The 7,275-nt window shown below is 40.3% G+C and overlaps 1 long non-coding RNA gene across 1 annotated transcript; it reads left to right on the top strand.

Annotated features, from left to right (window-relative positions):
• The first annotated feature begins 1,300 nt into the window (after positions 1–1,300).
• LOC145504633 (uncharacterized) lies at positions 1,301–7,032 on the top strand. Its single transcript, XR_014052343.1, has 4 exons — positions 1,301–1,361; positions 2,953–3,090; positions 4,686–4,900; positions 6,959–7,032. It is a non-coding gene; the product is annotated as an uncharacterized LOC145504633 (long non-coding RNA).
• The last annotated feature ends 243 nt before the right edge of the window (positions 7,033–7,275 follow it).

Below are 7,275 nucleotides of genomic sequence, written 5' to 3'. Positions count from 1 at the left end.
TGAGGCCCTCAGTGTATCTGCTGTCTTGGCCTCCTGTCCTCTCAGTAAAACTCTAACCCTTGGCAGAGCTGACTCTACACATTTTTCTCTCTTGGCTGGTCTTCGGGCTGCTGGCAGACTTCCATGTGTCCTCTATCAGACCTTGCTCATTCTCTCCCACTGGAGCTCTCTTAAACCCTCTTGTCTCTTCGAGTTCACCTCTCAGTCCCTCTCCCACAATCTCAGCAGACATTTGTCCATTCTGTTTTACAGAGAAAAGGAAAATTCTCTCAGCTATTTGCCATTACTCCTCAAAATGTAATATAGTTAGTATCTTTGCTTGCCTGTTGTCACTGTGAAAGGCTTGTGCTCTGGACTTACCTCCTGTGTCCTGGTGCTGTCAACTTTTAAGCATGTTCAAGCCTCTCATCTTAAATTGTGTGTATTTGTGTGTAAGACTTAGACAAAAGTATACCGCTATTACTCTTTCAGTGACTCTGAGAGCAGGCCCTGTGCTTTACGATAATGGCACATATTAGCAGTGTGAAATTGAGTGAAACATAGTTGGTCCTTGATCTCTGACTTTTTGTCTAGGGTCATATGAGCGTAGAGAATTTCCAAGTAGATTGCAGAGGCTTAGGACATTTACATGGGTTCCAGGCAGTGAACCCTCACTCCAGGATTTCTTATTCTGATTCTGAGCCAGATGAACAGACAAGTGTTGTTTCCCCAGTTTCAAAGTCTAGAGGCACCTGTGACCTTTGCAGGAAGTGACTAAGCTGATAGACAGACTTGGTTATGTTTCTGACTTGTGACTGCTTTTGTGACATTGGGTAAATCTCTTCCCTTTTGGGAGCTTTAGCATGAAAGCTAAAATGAAATGAAGGGTTGGGCTATGAAAATGCTGAATGATTTTGAGAACCTCACAGCTTTTGTTTTATGTGACAGAGCTTTTCTTCAGTCATTTCTTAGAAGTTCTCCTGGTCTCAGTTGCCTGAGGAGGACGGTTGCATACCTGTACTGCTCAATATGTGTTTTCAAATCTCATTTCAGGCGATGAGGAGTACCTGATTAACCTAACAGACTCTCCAGACCACGTGGATTTCTTCTTAGAAATGTCCATGGCTGTTCGCATCTGTGACAGGTGCATCATCATAGTGGACGCTGTGGAAAGGGTCTGCCCGCAGGTAGCCTGGCAATGTTTAACTAGTTAGAGAAGGCAGGGGGAGGGGAGGCACTGACCACCAATAACGATGTGGCACTTTAGACGTTTCTGTGACACCATAAAGCTAGTTTTTCATTTCACATTCCATAGTGTTCCAGTCTGTGGTGGAGTTAAGTCACCCGAGTTCTGAAGGGATAATAGAGAGAATGACTTTAAGGTACTTTGACATGTCTGTGGTATCCTCTGGGAGAGGGACTCAGTGGAAATGAAAGAGGGATGTAGGGGGGTCTGGGGGCTTTCCTCCAGTGAAAGAGTCTCCCAGCTGTGAGGGGTTGTTGACAGCGAAATTCTGAGCTGTTTCTCCCCTACGTGGGAAAGTCTCTTCTGTTGGTTTCTCAGTCTGCAGGCCCCCTCATACTTACACACACACTCTCTCCCTTCCTCCCCTCTATTCCTCTTCCAGATTCTTAATCATCACTTTCTTACCTTTCCCACCAAAGTTCAAATATTTCTCCCCAAGGCCAGAGTGAGCATACAGCTCTGGTCAGCATGAAACTCAGAGTGGATTTCTAATCTCAGTTTTTAAAATAACTTTTCTTTGAAACCTTATGTTTTTTTCTTTAAAAATGTTGTCACCTTTGTGTCCTACTTCTTATTGTGCCATCATTTGTTTTAATGATTTTTAAAAAGAAGAGTAAAAAGCTTACATTATAGGCATACCTCGGAGATATTTCAGGTTTGGTCCTGAGCCCTTCAGTAAAGTGAATATTGCAATAAAGCAGGTCACGTGAAATTTTTTGGTTCCCCAGTGAATATACAAGTTATGTTTATACTATACTGAAGTCTCTTAAGTATGCAATAGCATTATGTCTAAAAAATGTACATACCTTGATTAAAACAATACTCTATTGCTAAAAAATACTTGACCATTTCTGACCCTTCATTGAGTTGTAATAGTAACATCAAAGATCGCTGATGGAAGATCACAGCAACTATATTAATTATGAAAAATGTAAAGTATCATGAGAATTACCGAAATCTGACAGAACATCAAGAAGTGAACAAATGCTATAGGAATGCCAAAAGACTTGCTTGATGCAGAGTTGCACAAACATTCAGTTGGTTAAAAAAAAAAAAAGAACAAAAAGCAACATCTATGATGCACAGTAAAGCAGACTACAATGAAATGAGGTTTTCTTGTAGAAATGGAGAAAATCTAATCATTTCAGGAAGATGTGCTGTACTTACTCTGTAACTTCTCTGATTTCCTGTAAGCGCACAGGTGCTCCATCTAGAGAAGCAAAACCTTAGTCTATGTAGTGTGTTGGGTGTCCTGACAAGTTAAGTTAAACTATCAGATGTGACTTCAAAGTAGCTGAATAGTGGTTAATGCTAAGAAGTGGTTTGTGATCAGGAAAGTGTGCACAGGGAGCTTCTGAGGACATAATCTGTTTTTCCATCTGTGTGTTACAGCATGAGTGTTTTTTTTTTTAATGATTATTCAACAAACTATGTGTGTTCTCATGTGTGTTTGATTTCACAAAACTCTTACTATCTTGTACATAATTTTTATTTATCCTTCTTAAATAAATTGTCAGTTCCATAAAGGCAAGAACAGTTTCCTACCTGCAGTTCTTTGCCTCTGTGTTATATATTCTTGACTGTCTAATGAATACCTGGGTCTGACTGGCATGGTCTGAGTTGTATGTGATAAAGGAGCATGAAAATAAGCTACTTATTAATCAGGATTTTCTAATGTGCTTTAATTTAAATCATGAGCTTTACATTTTCTTTTCTGTTTTAATCAGACACAAGCAGTTCTGCGGCAAGCCTGGCTTGAAAACATCCGTCCAGTTATAGTAATCAATAAGATAGATCGCTTGATAGTGGAATTGAAATTCACCCCACAGGAGGCCTACTCTCACCTCAAGAATATATTAGAACAGGTATTTTATCCTTTATTTCAGTACTTTTAAAACTGTGGCTCAAAGGAGAGTTGCAAGGAAGTTGCTAGGTTGAATATGAGGATTTGCTGCAGAAAATCCACTTAAATGTGTTGGAGTCATCATACCACAGCAGAGGCAATAGAGCTAGCATCATCTCAGGAGTCACCTCCATCTCCTGGGGGCATCCTGGAATAGAAAACTTGGACAATAGGTCTTAATGTTCTCTTGTTTAAAGTCTTGTGGTTGGGTTTTTAAGTGAAGCCAATACTAGGAAACTCTTTGGCTTTTTTTTATTACCTGTATTTGGGTGAAATTTTACCAAAGCTTTCATTCATTTATTTATTCAGCAGACATTACCATAACTGTATGTTGAATAAATGAGTTCCTGAAGGTTTACTTCATGCTAAGGATTGTGAATATAAGACAGGTCAGAGTCCCTATCTTCAAAGATCTCACAGTGGGGTAGGGGAGAAAAACACGTAAAAGATGTTTGAGGAACAATGAGAGAAACCCTAAATATGATTTGAGAACATGAATGAGGCCTGCCTCACCCAGAATGGGTCGATAGGAAGGGGAGAGTTAGGGAGAGTCTTATAATAGGAGTCTTGAGATGGCAGAAAGGTAATGTGTGCCAGGGGAGAATTATGGCAAAGTCCTCCAAGAGAGAAGAAATAAGATATACAGAGTCATTATATAAAGGAAAGAAAAATATAGTGCAAGTTTCATTCAAAGAATGCAAATTATTGGTTACAATTGAAGAACTAGATCCAGTACAGTAGTGGTAAGAGATGGGAATAGAAGGGAATACAGTTTAGATTCTGGTGAACCCTGTATGCCATGTGTGGAGGTTTGAAATGTCTTTTTCAAGACAGTGGGGCACCAATGATGAGGCCACGTTGGGAATGTTTGTTTGCTACAGGAAGGAAATGATAAAGGTAGAGCAGTGAGAAAGTCTGGGTCAGTGGATCCAGTTCCCTGAAGAGACAGTCAGGCACGGTACAGTGGAATATTCCAGCCCTGCCGCGGAAGGAGGAGAACCAGCAGTGTTTGTAGAGATGGACTTACAAGTTGGATGATAGGGAGCCTGCAGGATCTTTGAACAGTAGATTCCGATTTCACTCTGAGGTAGGAAATAAGATTGGTCACCTAAGAGTGAGAATCTCTGGGGCTTAGAGGTCAGGAAGAGGGCCTGAAGAGAGGGGTGAACAGTTCAAACATCTGACATGAGAAACAGAGAGGGAGTTGACAGAAGTCATAAACTCAGATTGTGGGGCTTGGAAACCAGGAATTCTATGAGGGACACCTGGCCTTCATACTGAAAAACAAATTGAAGATACGACAGACCAGTGTTTGCATTAAAAAAAGAAATGACTTTCCAAAAGCCTTACAATTTAGTCTTACTGGGTATTGAAATAAGTGGCTGATAACATGTAAGTTAATGATTGCTATAAACATCAGTTCCATCCTCATGGGCTTCATAGGAGTTCAGACTGTGACTTAGGAGTCTAGATGTAAGGAGGGTTAGACAGTGTGTCTCCTGTCATGGACGTGCCATGCATCCGAATGACCTTCTGCCATTTTGCCATCTCTCCTAGATTAATGCACTCACAGGAACTCTTTTTATTTCTGAAGTGCTAGAAGAAAGAGCAGAGCGAGAGGCTGAATCCCAGGTGAACCCAAATTCTGAACAAGGAGAGCAGGTGTATGACTGGAACACCGGCTTGGAGGACACAGATGACTCCCACCTGTACTTCTCTCCTGACCAGGGGAATGTGGTGTTTACAAGTGCAATAGATGGGTGGGGCTTTGGGTAAGTTTTTGACTCTAATGAAATCTCTCTGTGGATTCTGTGTACAACTGGTGCTTTAATTAAACTTTTTATCTTGAGGTATCGTAGATTCACGTACAGTCGTAAGAAAGAATACGGGAGCGTTCTCTTGCTTTCCCCAGTGTCCCTCCAAAGGTACTATCATGCAGAACTGTAGTGTAACATCCCAGCTGGGCTATTAACGTTGATATAATCCATCACCACAGACCACTTTCGCATTGCAATAACGTAGCAACGCCTACTTCTGTCCCACTCCCAGCTCCACCTTAACGACTAACTGTCCTGCATTTCTATAATTTGTCACTTCAAGAATGTTATAGAAATGCACTTGAACAACATAGAATGTTTTCTAGATTGGATTTTTTTCAGCATCGTTTTCTGGAGACTTATCTAAATTGTTGCATGCATCACTGGTTGTTTCCTTTTCATTGTCTAGCCCTATTCCATGGTATTGGTTGTACCACAGTTTGTTTAAATATTTACCCATTGAAGGACGTCTGGGTTTTTTCTGGTTTAGGGCTACTGTGAGTAAAGCTGCTATAAGCATTCATGTGTAGGTGTTTATGTGAACATAAACATAATCATTTCTCTGGGATGAATGCCTGGAAGTGCATTTGCTGAGTCCTAGGGTTGTTATATGTTTGATTTTTAAAGAAACTATCAAATTGTTCCAGAGTAGGTGTACCATATTCTCACCAGCAATATGTGGTGATCCATTTCTCCACATCTTAACCCTCATTTGGCATCATCACTATTTCTGTTTTTTCTTCTTTTTAGCCATTCTGCTAGGTATATACTGATGTGCTATTATGGTTTTAATTTTCATTTTCCTAACAGCTTCTGAGGTTGAACCTTTTCATGAGCTGATTTGTCATCTATATATCCTCTTGGGTGAAATGTGTTTTCATTCTCTTTGCCCACTTTGTTTTTGTTCAGGTATAATTGACATATACCATTATATTGATTTCAAGTATACAAATTAATCTATCTTTCTACATATTGTGTAAATATTTGTTTATATTTGTATATAGATGATCACCACAATAAGTCTAGTTAATTTCCATCACACTACATAGTTAGAAAATTTGTGTGTGTGTGTGTGTGATGAGGATTTTTAACTTTGACTCTTAAGAACTTTCAGTTACACAATGCAATATTACTAACTTTACTTACCATGCTATATACATTGCATCGTATGACTTATTTTATAACTGTTTGTACCTTTTGACCCCCTTTAACCATTTTGCCAACCCTCTACTCCTTGCCTCTAGCAACCACCAATCTGTGCTCTGTATCTGTAAGATGCTTGTTTTTTTGGTTTTGTTTTTTAAAGCTTCTACATGTGTGAGATCATGCAGTATTTGTTCTTGTCTTTCTCCATCTGACATATCTCCTAATGCTCTCGAGGTCTATCCATGTTGTTGCACATGACAAGTTTGCATTCTTTTTCATGGCTGAATACTATTCGTGTGTGTGTGTGTGCGTGCGCGTGCATGCACACGCACACCACATCATCTTTATCCTTTCATCTGTGAATGGACACTTACGTTTTTTCCATACCTTGGCTATTGTCAATAATGCTGCAATGAAGATGATGTGATGATTTCTTAAACATTACCCAGCCACTGAGTGGCAGAGCTGTTGTTAAGTTTAAAGACTGCCTGGCACTGAAATTCATGCTTTCTTACCATGGTACTTCTGTGGGATCTTCACTGTGGAATATTGGCACCCTTGTTTCCTCTCATTGCCCTTCTGGATATATACATGCTCAGGCCAAGTAGTAGTGATAGCAGTTTTGAATGTGCTAGGTAATTGATTACATTTCTAACCACAACCATTGCTTACTCGTGGAATCAGAAAATTCAAAGGATTTTTTTACCTTGAGAAAAAATGTCTTCAACTTGGATAAACAGTTGTGGGATATAATGAAATTTACCTTAGTTGTGGGCTTAACCTTTCATAGTTTGTGGGGATAATAGAACCAGGAATAAGGGACCAGGTGAAACCAACCTTGGTTATTTCTCATCTCCCTTTTTACAGGAACTTACTCTTCAACTTAATTTTGACTGAACACATTTGCTTGGGGCAGCATAATAAATTGCTACTGCTGCTAAGTCGCTTCAGTCGTGTCCAACACTGTCCAACACCGTGCGACCCCATGGACGGCAGCTCACCAGGCTCCGCCATCCCCAGGATTCTCCAGGCAAGAATACTGGAGTGGGTTGCCATTTCCTTCTCCAGTGCATGAAAGGGAAAAGTGAAAGTGAAGTCGCTCAGTCGTGTCTGACTCTTAGCAACCCCATGGACTGTAGCCTACCAGGCTCCTCCATCCATGGGATTTTCCAGGCAAGAGTACT

Source organism: Giraffa tippelskirchi, chromosome 5 (assembly GCF_054371585.1).
Source record: "Giraffa tippelskirchi isolate mGirTip1 chromosome 5, T2T-mGirTip1v1.2.pri, whole genome shotgun sequence".
NCBI classification, from domain to species: Eukaryota; Metazoa; Chordata; class Mammalia; order Artiodactyla; family Giraffidae; genus Giraffa; species Giraffa tippelskirchi.
This window is presented reverse-complemented; position numbering and strand designations above follow the sequence as displayed.